The following is a 12,370-nucleotide window of genomic DNA, read 5'->3' as shown; positions in this document are numbered from 1 at the left end:
GTATTGATAATTTTACATTTTCTATGTATATGATCACACTTGGACAAAGTTTTTGTCCTTTTAATGTTTTCTTTTTTTCCCTTCTCTGTCAGCTCGAACAAATATATTTGGTGTGAGTTATGACTATTTTCAGCAAGCTTAATTTGAAGAATATGAAACAAAGTCTGCTCTAAATAAAATTAACATCTTAAGCTACAAAAGATATATTTATTAACATAGATTTGTTGTACTTTATATCTGAAGTCATTGCTCAACATTTTGTGTTATCTCGGTAGACTCATTTTTAATTATTTAATTATCGAGAATATTTCTTTCACATGAGTCTAGAATCTAATATTTCGATTTACTTGTACTTTGATAATGCAACAACAATATATGCATACTTCTGAAAAAGTCGTAAAACTGAATTAATGAAGCATCCAGTGTGCAAAGGAACAGTATAATGAAAAATTAGTTTCTAAAAGGGTCAACAATATTATTTTGCGCTTGTCTTCAGATTTATATTTCTCCCTCTATAATTTTTGTTAGAGTAACAAGGTTACAATAACGAAAAGTGGTGAATGTTTGACATTAGACAAGTAGAATGTCCATCAAAATAATTATATATGTTGTTGCGGTGTAAATTTTTAAGGTCTTAACTAATTCATAACTAATAGTGATTATCGAAAACTTTTCCGTAATTTGTTTTTAAGGAGGAGTTATTTTAATCATAAAATTATTAATATATTTTTCATGCACAAAAAAGTAGAAAAATATGTCTAATTGCTACCTAATAACATCACTCAATTCAAGATATTTTTAATTATTCATTATATATTTAAAATTCTTGAGATATGTGATAATGTCAAATCATTTAATTTATGTTGAAATGTTCTTAAGACCTATTAAAATTTACTCTTTTTTCTGACAACAGTAGATTATTGGAAAGGTTGTTAAAAAGCTTAGAAACATTATTTATAGTTGTGCGAAGTGCGGTTACCTAGTATTTATATAAATCAGAACCATAGGCCAGCCTAGGTGGCACCACCACAACCAAGCATTTCCGTGAAAAATGATTTATTTCCAAAACTAGTATTACTCTTTGACGAAAATATGTGACTTTTGATGAGAAGTTACGACTTAATGAAGAGTTGCGACATTTATCAAAAGTTGTGACTTTAATGAAGAGTTGCTACTTCTATCAAAATTTGTGACTATTATGAAAAGTTGTGACTTTAATGAAGAGTTGCTACTTCTATCAAAATTTATGACTATTATGAAAAATTGCAACTTTAATGAAAAATTGTGACTTTAATGAAGAGTTTCAACTTTATGAAAAGTTGTCACTTTTATGAAAGGTTGTGAACTTTCCTATTGCAACTTTTTCAAATAGTTGTAACCTTTCCGATAAGGCCAATAAACTTTTGTTCACTCTACCCTTTGTTGTCTATAAATTGAAGAATTTCCTCTCATTTTGACACAATAAAAATTCTGATCTTCTTCTACTTCAGCAAAATTAAATATTTGTGTACTTGCTCCTGTTTAGTGACTTACTGACACCACTATTTTTATGTCAATAAGTTGGTGAATGAAATCGTTCCATCCTGACAGAATAAAATTCGTTAAACCTGTGGTATTGGAGGGCAATAATTTTCTTAAGGGGATATTGTGCATATAGTGGACTCGATTGTTTTCCTTTCTATTTCATTCTTTTTTTTACCTATATATGAAATTTCTCACTTATCAATTTAAAAAATTCATTATGAAAGTTCAAATGTTATAATTGTTTTCATGTTCATGGGTAATTTATGTTTTGACAATGTTAACAAATTTTTGAATGTTCTCCCAAGACAAATATCAGAATTGTATAATCTATACAACTTAAATATTTTTATTTATTAAGAAATGCTTTTTGTATATATATTTCTTATTTTCTTCATTATTTCCTTCAAAGGTTGATTAAAGAACATGTGATTTTATTATTTCACAGATAATTCATTCGTTAGAGGTTCTTCAGTTATGTGATAATGACCAAAAATTAAATTCATTTGGAATATTGCGAATATTTTTAAAAAACCTATTTTCCCAATATTTTTAATGTATGGATATTAAAAAAAATTATGTACAAGTTCAATGCAATTATTATTTATGACCGCGCGAAGCACGGAAAAATTACCTAGTTATTTATTAAATGAAAATATATATTTTACTCTAATGCAATCACTTCAACATTCATAGTAATTGAGTTAAATTCAAATCACTTTGTGCTCCATATTAAAGTATATCCGATTCTTTAAAATTAATATCTATCTACATAAATTAGCGAACAAAAATGAAGAGAAGTCTGACACTCTTATTTGTAGGAAAAACAGTTATATTTTCTAAGTTTTTAAATTGTTTGAATTAGAAAATTCTTAGCTGTTAGCACTAACTAATTAGGAATGAAACTAAATAAGGGGGAATTATTTACTTAATTAATTAGATATTATTAATTTGAAATATATGTAGTTTATGGAACCAGCCTTATCATGTCTATCTATAGTCAAAATATTACTTATTAGGAAAATAATTTACTGTGATTTAATAGTTAATGTGATAAAAATAATAACAAATATGTTTTCATACACAAAATATTATTATAAATACCCAAAGGCTAAGAACATTAGATGAATATTACCATTACAATTTAAACATTCCGTCTCTCCAACTCAAAACTCTGTGATTATAATTACTTTCCTCCATTATCTCACATGGCTTCAGAGAGTAACAACCTTAAGCAATTGAGCCTAACTCCGTCTACCGACTTTGACATCCGTAACCAGTCCATCAATGGCCTCAATGATGCCAAGAAAGTGTTGAGGCTCCCTCGCTAGACTAAACAAGAAATTCTGATTCTCATACAGGGAAAAAAAGTGGTTGAAGAAAGGATCCATCAAGCCCGAACGAGAGGTATGGAACTGGGTTCAACGCAGGTTGAAGCGAAGTGGGATTCAGTTTCATCCTACTGTAAAATACAAGGGGTGAATCGTGGACCGATTCAATGCCAGAGGAGATGGAGTAATCTGTTTGGGTATTTTAAGAAAATTAAGGAGTGGGAGTCTCAGATTAAAGAAGAAAAAGAGTCCTTTTGGATGATAAGGAATAATTTTAAGAGAGAGAAAAAATTACTTGGATTTTTTGATAGACAAGTGTTTGATATTCTTGATCATGGAAATGACAATGAAGAAGGGCTGGATTTGACTTCCGTATCAGAAGTTTTGTCTGATAGTGGCAGAAGTGTTTTTGTAGAGGATGATGGTTTGTTTTCAGATGTACCACAAAAGAATGAGGATGCTATTCCTATGGAAACTTCTGAGGAATTATATCAGCCACTCTCTCTAGTTTCTCCTACACAAGCAGGCATAAGACAAACTACCACTCGAGGAGATGATAAAGGAAGAGGTCTAGAAGGAAGTAAAGGAAAGAGAAACGACTCAAATGATGAAAAAGCAAGGAATGTCCAGCATCATTTAGTAAAAGCACTGCAAAAGAATGGTAAAATGGTGAGTTCCCCACTTAAAGCTCAAATTATGCATTCTGAATGGGATAGGGAGCAAAGAAAGGACCATGTTGATAAATTAGTAGTTGTGCTAAACAAGCTTGCATGTGCTTTAGAAAAAATCGCAGATAAGTTATAGTGCCTAGTTTATTTAATTACAATGCAAATTATGTTCTTTTATGCTTTCAAAGGCTGACTCTTAAAAAAAAAACATATAACGACTACGGACGAAATAATTGTTTTTCCATAAATCTTTTTATACACAAGTATCTCTGTGTTTTGTCACAGTTTTTAGTCAGTGAGACTCCTCAGTATATCTCACTACTTGGGCTTGCTTGCACGTTTTCAGAAATATTTTATATAAACAACAATATCTCACTTCTAGTTGTCATTTTATTAGCATGAATTCCTTTAATATATTGCATCCAATATCTAAAGATTTATTGAAATGTGTTTTCTTAGTACACATTTAGGTCATCATGAAAGGTTAAAAATTGAATATTTTAATTGTTGAAGAAATCATGTTTAGAATAATTTATGTTGTTTTAAAATATATTAAAAACTAAATCTTGCTTAAATTTGTTTTTGTTGATGGGCATTACTCACCAACATGTTACATGACTCACGCTGAATACTTTTCTACACTAACTTTTAGGGGGGGGAGGGGGGGGAACTAATTTACAGAGATTTTGAGTTATTAAGCCCTAGGTTAATTGTTAAATGTTTTTCTTGATTTATCTATTTTTATTCACTCATGTAGCTACATAATTGATAGTTTTCGTTGAACAAATGGTTGAGAAGTCCTGGATTAGGTGAGAAGATCATAAGTTAGGATTGGGGTTGAGATTAAGTTGTAATATGTGTATTATTAGGCTATTGGAGATTAACAAGCTATCTTGGATTTGTTACAAGGGAAAGACCCAATAGAGCTTCCAAGGCTTAACTCGAGAAAAGTAATAGTTTATAGTTTCCAAGTTATGTAATGTATGCATGAGAAATGTTTTTATTGTTTCTGTAATGCGTGGTTAAGAAGATCAAATAAATATAATCGAAATGATACCTTGTACACTATCACATGCAATAAAGGTGTTTTGTTTACTTTTGTTTACAACTGTTACTGTATTTCATTATGATTATGGTTCTGCTTGTGTTGTTTGACCATTGGTTGGCTTGGGTACGCCTCCATCTACATATATTAAGTTAGCTCAGGCACCACACGACGTATAGGTTACTACATGGTTGGATTGGGTACCAAACCTAGTTTGCCTTGGTACCACATATCGTACATGTTTGATTGTGCTCTTGTATGTTATTTCGTTGAATTAACTCTATATTATTTTACTAATCATATATCATATCATATACCATATATTTATATAAGGGAGAACCATATGCCAGCCTAGGTGGCACCACCACAACCAAGCATTTCCTTTAAAATTTATTTATTTACAAAACTAGTCTTCTTCTTTAATGTAAATATGTGATTTTTGATGAAAAGTTATGACTTTAATGAAGAGTTGCGACATTTATCAAAAGTTGTGACTTTAATGAAGAGTTGTTACTTCTATAAAAATTTGTGACTATTATGAAAAGTTGTGACTTTAATAAAGACTTGCGACTTTATGAAAAGTTGTCACTTTTATGAAAGGTTGTGAACTTTCCTATGGGTTGTAACTTTTCCAAGCAGTTGTAACATTTCCGATAAGGCACAATAAAAAATATTGGTTCATTCTACACTTTGTTGTCTATAAATAGAAGGACTTCCTCTCTTTTTGAAATAATAAAAATTCTGATTTTCTTCTACTTCTGCAAAATTAAATATTCATGTATTTTTCTCCTGTTTAGTGACTTACTAACACAATTGTTTTTATATCAATAAGTTGGTGAATGAAATCGTTCCATCCTGAGAGGATGAAATACTTTAAACCTTTGGTATCAAGGGGAATAATTTTCTTAAGGGGGACATTGTGCATTTAATGGACTCGATTGTTTTCATTTCTATTTCATTCTTCTTTTTTTTTTTACATATTCTGATATATCTTTTAGACTCATTAATTTATGCTTTGATGATATTCATTATTATTTTTAAGTACATATTCTAAACTTTAGTTTTTTTTTCTTCAAAGTTATTGTCTCTAGTTATATTGAACATATACATGTATAGAACATATATTTATTGTGCACAAAATAATTATTGTGCTCAGTTCCTCATGTTATGATATTCTATATAAAATTATATAACTTAAAAGTTCTATATATAAGCTTACATATTTATCTATTTTTACACATATATGAAATTTCTCACTTATCAATTGAAGAAATTCATTATGCAAGTTCAAAAGTTATAATTGTTTTCATGTTCAAGGGTAATTTCTGTTTTGAGAATGTTAACAATTTTTTGAATTTTCTTCTAAGACCTATATCACAATTGTATTATCTATTCAACTTAATGTTTTTATTTTATTGAGAAATGCCTTTTGTATATATATTCTTATTTTATTCGTTATTTTCCTTTTAATGTTCATTAAAGAACCAATGATTTATTATTTCATGAATAATTCATTCATTAGAGGTTCTTTATTTATGTAATAATGACCAAAAATCCAATTCACTTGGAACAATGTGAATATTTTTTTAAAAACCTATTTTCCCATTATTTTTAATGTATGGATATTAAAAAAATTATGTACAAGTTCAATGCAATTATTATTTATGACCTGCGAAGCGCGGAAAAATTACCTAGTTATTTATTTATTGAAAACATATATTTTACTCTAATGCAATCACTTCCATTTATAGTAATTGAGTTGAATTCAAATCATTTTGTGCTCCATTTCAAAGTGTATCCGATCCTTTCAAATTATATCTGTCTACATAAATCAGAGAAGAAAAAAGAAGAAAAGTCTGACACTCTTATTTGTAGGAAAAACAATTATATTTTGTATGTTTTTAAATTGTCTGAATTAGAAAATTCTTAGTTGTTAGCACTAACTAATTAGGAATGAAACTAAATAAGAGGGAATTATTTACTTAATTAATTGGATATTATAACTCTGAAGTATATGTATTTTACGTAACCAACCTTATCATGTTTATTTATAGTCAAAATATTACTTATTAGGAAAATATTTTTAATGTGATTTAATAGTTAATGTGATAAAAAATAATAACAAATATGTCATCATACACAAAATATTATTATAAATACCCAAAGGCTAAGAACATTAGATGAATATTACCATTACTATTTAAACATTCTGTCTCTCCAACTCAAAACTCTGTGATTATAATTACTCTCCTCCATTATCTCATATGGCTTCAGAGAGTAACAACCTTAAGCAATTGATCCTAATTCTGTATACCGACTTTGACATCCGTAACCAGTCCATCAATGGCGTGAATGATGCCAAGAAAGTGTCGAGGCTCCCTCGCTGGAATTGGGTTCAACGCAGGTTGAAGCGAAGTGGGATTCAGTTTCATCCTACTGTAAAATACAATGGGTGAATCGTGGACCAATTCAATGCCAGAGGAGATGGAGTAATCTGTTTGGGGATTTTATGAAAATTAAGGAGTGGGAGTCTCAGATTAAAGAAGAAAAGGAGTCTTTTTGGATGATGTGTAATAATTTTAAGAGAGAGAAAAATTTATCTGGATTTATAATAGAGAAGTGTTTGATATTCTTGATCATGGAAATGGCAATAAAGAAGGTTTGGACTTGACTTTCGTATCAGAAATTTTGTTTGATAGTGGCAGAAGTGTTGTTGTAGGGGATGAATGATTTTTTTTCAGATGTACCACAAAAGAATGCTATTCCTATGCTAACTTCAGAGGAACCATATCAGCCACTCTCTAGTTTCTCCTACACAAGCAGATGTAAGACAAACTAGTTGTGCTAAACAAGCTTGCATGTGCTTTAGAAAAAATTGCAGATAAGTTATACTGCCTAGTTTATTTAATTACAATGCAAAATAAGTTATTTTATGCTTTCAAAGCCTTACTCTTGGAAAAAAATAACATATAACGACTACAGAAGAAATAGTTGCTTTTTCATAATTCTTTTTATACACAAGTATCTCTTTGTTTTGTCGCAATTTCTAGTCAGAGACTCCTCCGTATATCTCACTACTTGGGCTTGCTTGCTCGGTTTTCAGAATTATTGTATACAAATCATAATATCTCGCTTCTAGTTTTCATTGCATTAGCATATATTCCTTTAATTTATGGCATCCAATATCAAAAGATTTGTTGAAATGTGTTTTCTCAGTAATCGTTTAGGTCATCTTGAAAGTTCTAATAATTTAATATATTAATTGTGGAAGAAATCGTATTCAGTATGATTTTATGTTGTTTTAAGATATATTAAAACCTAAATATTGCTTAAATTTGTTTTTGTTGATGGGCATTACTCACTAACATGTTACATGACTCACACTGAATATTTTTCTAAACAAACTTTTAGGGGGGAAATCTGAGATACTTTCAAAAAACACTCGTTTATATCTTTATTTTTCTCCTTGGATTCTCCTCTTATTTGGCCGAAGGGTTGTGGGATCGAACCCCCAAAACCCTTTTTATTTTTCATTTAAAATTGTGTTGCCCAATTCGCCTAGACTAAGAGGTTGTGGTGTCAACCTCTCTTTATTCGCTCTTTATTTCGCTAGTGACAGGGAGGTTATGGGTTCGAACCACCACAATCTCCTTATTTTATTTTTACTTAAAAATTGACTTACTATGCGTTTGGCAGTGAGGTTGTGGGATCGAGCCCCCACAGCCTCACTTTATTTTCTTATTTATTTCGCTCCTTCCCCCTTTCCAGCCTTGAGGTCGTGGGTTAGATTCCCACACCTCACACTTCCTTTGTTTTATTTTTCTTTCCCTTCATTTGTTGCCTGGAGGTCGTGGGTTCGATTCCCACGCCTCCCATATTATTTATTTAAATTTTTGTATTCTCCTTACTCGCCTGTACACCCCATTTCAAATCCTCCCAACACTTTTTTTCTTTCTTTTTCTTGCGAAAGTAAGGTTCCACACGGGTGAGGTCACAAGTTCGAATCCTGGTGGCCTCATCTCTTTTAAAACCAATTAAATTTCCAGATTACTCCTCTATACTTTAGCCTAAACGAAACTTGTTGTTTTTGCTGAAAAATTAGTCATTTTCTTACCTTATTTACATCAATATTTCCACTTGAAAACTTAGTAAAAGTCATGAATCATTTAACACCTTTTTGGGGTGTATTTCATGGATTCGCTTAACACATTCTTAGGTGTAGATTCATTGTTGTTTTATCTACAACTTTTCACTTAAAATCAGTCATATACACCTCATATGAACATCACGAATTACACATTTTATGCACGTTAATTTTAGCCATCAAACTAACCATTTTAAGACATCAAAACGGATAACAACAACACCAAACATTTACATACTGCACCACATCATTTTCGGTTGACATTATTGAACATGCTTGCTACTTCCAAACACAAAATCACAAAGAATATCATATTTCACACTTAGCTACCAGCAACCATACAAACAACATGATTTCTAACTTAATTTAGACTGAAATCGGAAGGAGACCAGGGACAAGGAGTTCAACATTCAAGGGGACAACCATAGTTTCATACGTTGAATTTTTGTAGAAAGAAATTTCTGTTGGAGAAAGGATTCCAAGAGAGGAAGCCCATACCTTATTTTGACATTCAAACCTTGAAGTTGTTGCCCAGACCCTCTCCAAAACTCACGCCCAAGCTAAGTTTTTAATACAGTTTTTGGCGGAAAGACTCCTCTCTTTGCCTAACAATTTTGGTATTTTTGAACAAGTTTTTTTAACGTTAAAGTTCTTCAAGTGTTAAGAAATCTTAGTTGCTGATCAGTTATTGTATTTTTCTAGCAGAGAGAACGTGAAAGAGTGGAGAAAATGTGAGAGAGATGAGCGTGAGAGAGAGTTAAAAGAGGTGAAGTAGTTTAGACTTAGTCAACTAGGAGACTTAGCCATAAAAACATATTAATTAATAAATAAACAATAATTAATAATAAAAATCTGATTTCATTTTTAAATCAGCCATTACTTAATAATTTATTAAATTAATTCCAAAAAAATCATATTAAATCATGGCTCCCAACTAGGTTCGAACCCGGGTTGAGCAAAACTTAACTTCAAGAGCTCCAGTTTAGCTCTCTCTCCCCAATTTGCCCCTCCACCTTATTAACTAAATAATTAATTACATATTTAGGGTAATTACGATAATACCCTTAGCCTAGAAAAAGACCATTTTACCCCTAGACCCTTCAAACCTAAGATTTCTTCTTTTAAGTCCGGTAAAGACTCCTTCGAGTAAATTTTCGTATTCGAGGGCCCTATATGGTTGGAACCCTACCTTTACAAGCTCAACTAATTCCCCAAGTTAGTTGGCTTGGCTGTAGTAAGGGTTCCGAGGTCTTGTTCTATGTGCATCAATCCGTGTGAACCCTGGTCTAATCATAGGCATTCTTGACACATTAAGCATTTCTTATCTTATTCATTTTAGGGTTGTTACAACACATGACCTACAAATGAAGCTTTTTGAGATACACAACACACTACATAACAACACAAACAACAAATACGATTCAATGTCACACATGAACCAACAAACAAACCCCAAATCCTCCCCGAACCATATCCAACGAACTACAAACGAAGCTTTTTGAAATTACAAAATAATTCAAAAAGAATAACTACCTAGCAATAAAAATATAAATCACTAAAAACAAGGCAAACCAGTACAAGTAAGCATTTTCAACCTTAATTAAATATCACTTTAGAAGATATCAACAATAAACTAGAAATGATGAGGACAACGACGCCTTGTTGTAGAAGAGGATCGCAATAGATTAGCGCTGATGTTGTAGAAAATATCACAACAACAACCTTGATTTGTGAAGAAATAATGGAACGAGAGGAGGAGAAAAACGAAAAAAGAGAAAAGAAAATGAAATTTAGTAAAATATATTAAATTTGAAATATGAAACGACTTTTATAGAGGAGAGGAGGAGAGTGAAGAGAGGAAAAATGAAGGGACGATTGTTTTAAAGGAGTTCTAATTTTTTTTGAATTTTGACAATTCAAAGTGTGGTATATGTTGCCACATATATGCATTCTCTTGGGGCACATATCTCCTTTCGGTGACATATCTTATATAGTACAATGTTGCCACATATATCCTTTTTGTGACATATGTTACCACATTTCTTCTTTCTGTGAAATATGTTGTCACATGTATCCTTTTTGATGATGCACATGCAGATAATTTTGTGTTGTTTTTAACAATAGAAGTTATATATGTTGCTCACATATACCACATTTCTTCCTTTCCATCATAATTGACATTTGTTCCAACAAAATAAAAATAATCATAAAAATCATTTATATTAATATCAGCAAATATTAACACTTCACCAATTGTTTTATACAACTTATTAACAAAAAGATAATTCATAATGGTATACATAATTACCTATCTAATCAATGGTGGTAAGCACAATATTTTAATCGAACTTTGCTTTTTTAGGTCTAGACCTATGTGGGTCTTTATTTTTACTAACATAGTCATTTCGAGCCTTTAAAATCTCATAATTTCATAGGAGTGAATCATATCTCATGCGATACATTTCAGAACTAAGTCTACAAGATTGTAGTTCTAGTCTATCACTAAAAATTCAGTGTATGCAATAATAAAAAGTCAAGAATCTCAACATGGTATATCATCAATTAGAAAATACAATAACATCACATTACAACAGTCGTAAGACAAAAAATAATGTGATACTTACAAATTACTACTTCCTTGTTGGACAGTGCCAGTAACATGTCTGACTTCGAAAGAGTGAGATTTGTTTTTTCCTTGGTAACATTCAAGAACTGACCAGTTGGTTCGCTTTTTATGCTAAAAAAATTCACTTAACACAAGGTAATTTGGCAACATTGTAGACAATTTTTGAATATCGGAGGATAATTTTCTGTTAGTCCTAGATGAGGACATTGAATCATACATTTTATGCACCATTCCTTCCATGCAACAACTGTCATAACCTAGTGGAAGTCCCCGTTACAATTTACAGGGACATAAACATCATCTGTCAAGTGTCAAGGCATTCCACGAGCTATACAAAACCCTTTGATAGTGGCAATGATTTTATTCCCATATTCAGGAACAACACTAACATTATCAATGTAAGTTTTGAATAAACAACTAGTAGTGGCATATCGATATTTAAAATGACTTTGTTGCTTCAAATTCTTACGCAAATAGTAAAAAATGACATTCACATACTGCACGGATGCATCTAACAAGTGTATCTCTGTATAAATTTATTTGTATATATTCATGTATTGTTCAAAACATAAAAGTGTACATGGATTTACCTCATCAGTCCATCACATATTGTGTTGAGAAATTACGTAGAACCAATCTTTATTCTTTGGAAATACAACTACGAATTCAAGTTGGTCAAACTCAAGTTTCGAGCATTCTTTGTCTCTTCAAAAATCGTGTAATTATTATAAATAATTATTTAGTGGACAAGAAGAAGAAATACTAATAATAGTTGAATGACCCTACTTTTTTGCATGATGCTTGTAAAGACCCTTGTTTATCCATTACGAGAAGGATGACATTAGTTCAGTTGAACCCTCGCCATCAATGTTAAAACCTTCAAATAGATATTGTCACTTCACATCACAACTACCAAATTAAATTTTCTTCTCTTTCTTTATCGCTATCGCTTTTTCTTTACGCTTCTCCTTTTCCTTCTCCTTCTCCTTATCTTTCTACTTCTCCTTCTTATTATTCTTCTTATTCTCCTTCCTT

The sequence above is a fragment of the Solanum lycopersicum genome, chromosome 1 (assembly GCF_036512215.1).
Source record: "Solanum lycopersicum chromosome 1, SLM_r2.1".
Lineage (NCBI taxonomy): Eukaryota > Viridiplantae > Streptophyta > Magnoliopsida > Solanales > Solanaceae > Solanum > Solanum lycopersicum.
The sequence above is the reverse complement of the archived record's forward strand: the minus strand, read 5'-3'. Positions refer to the sequence as shown.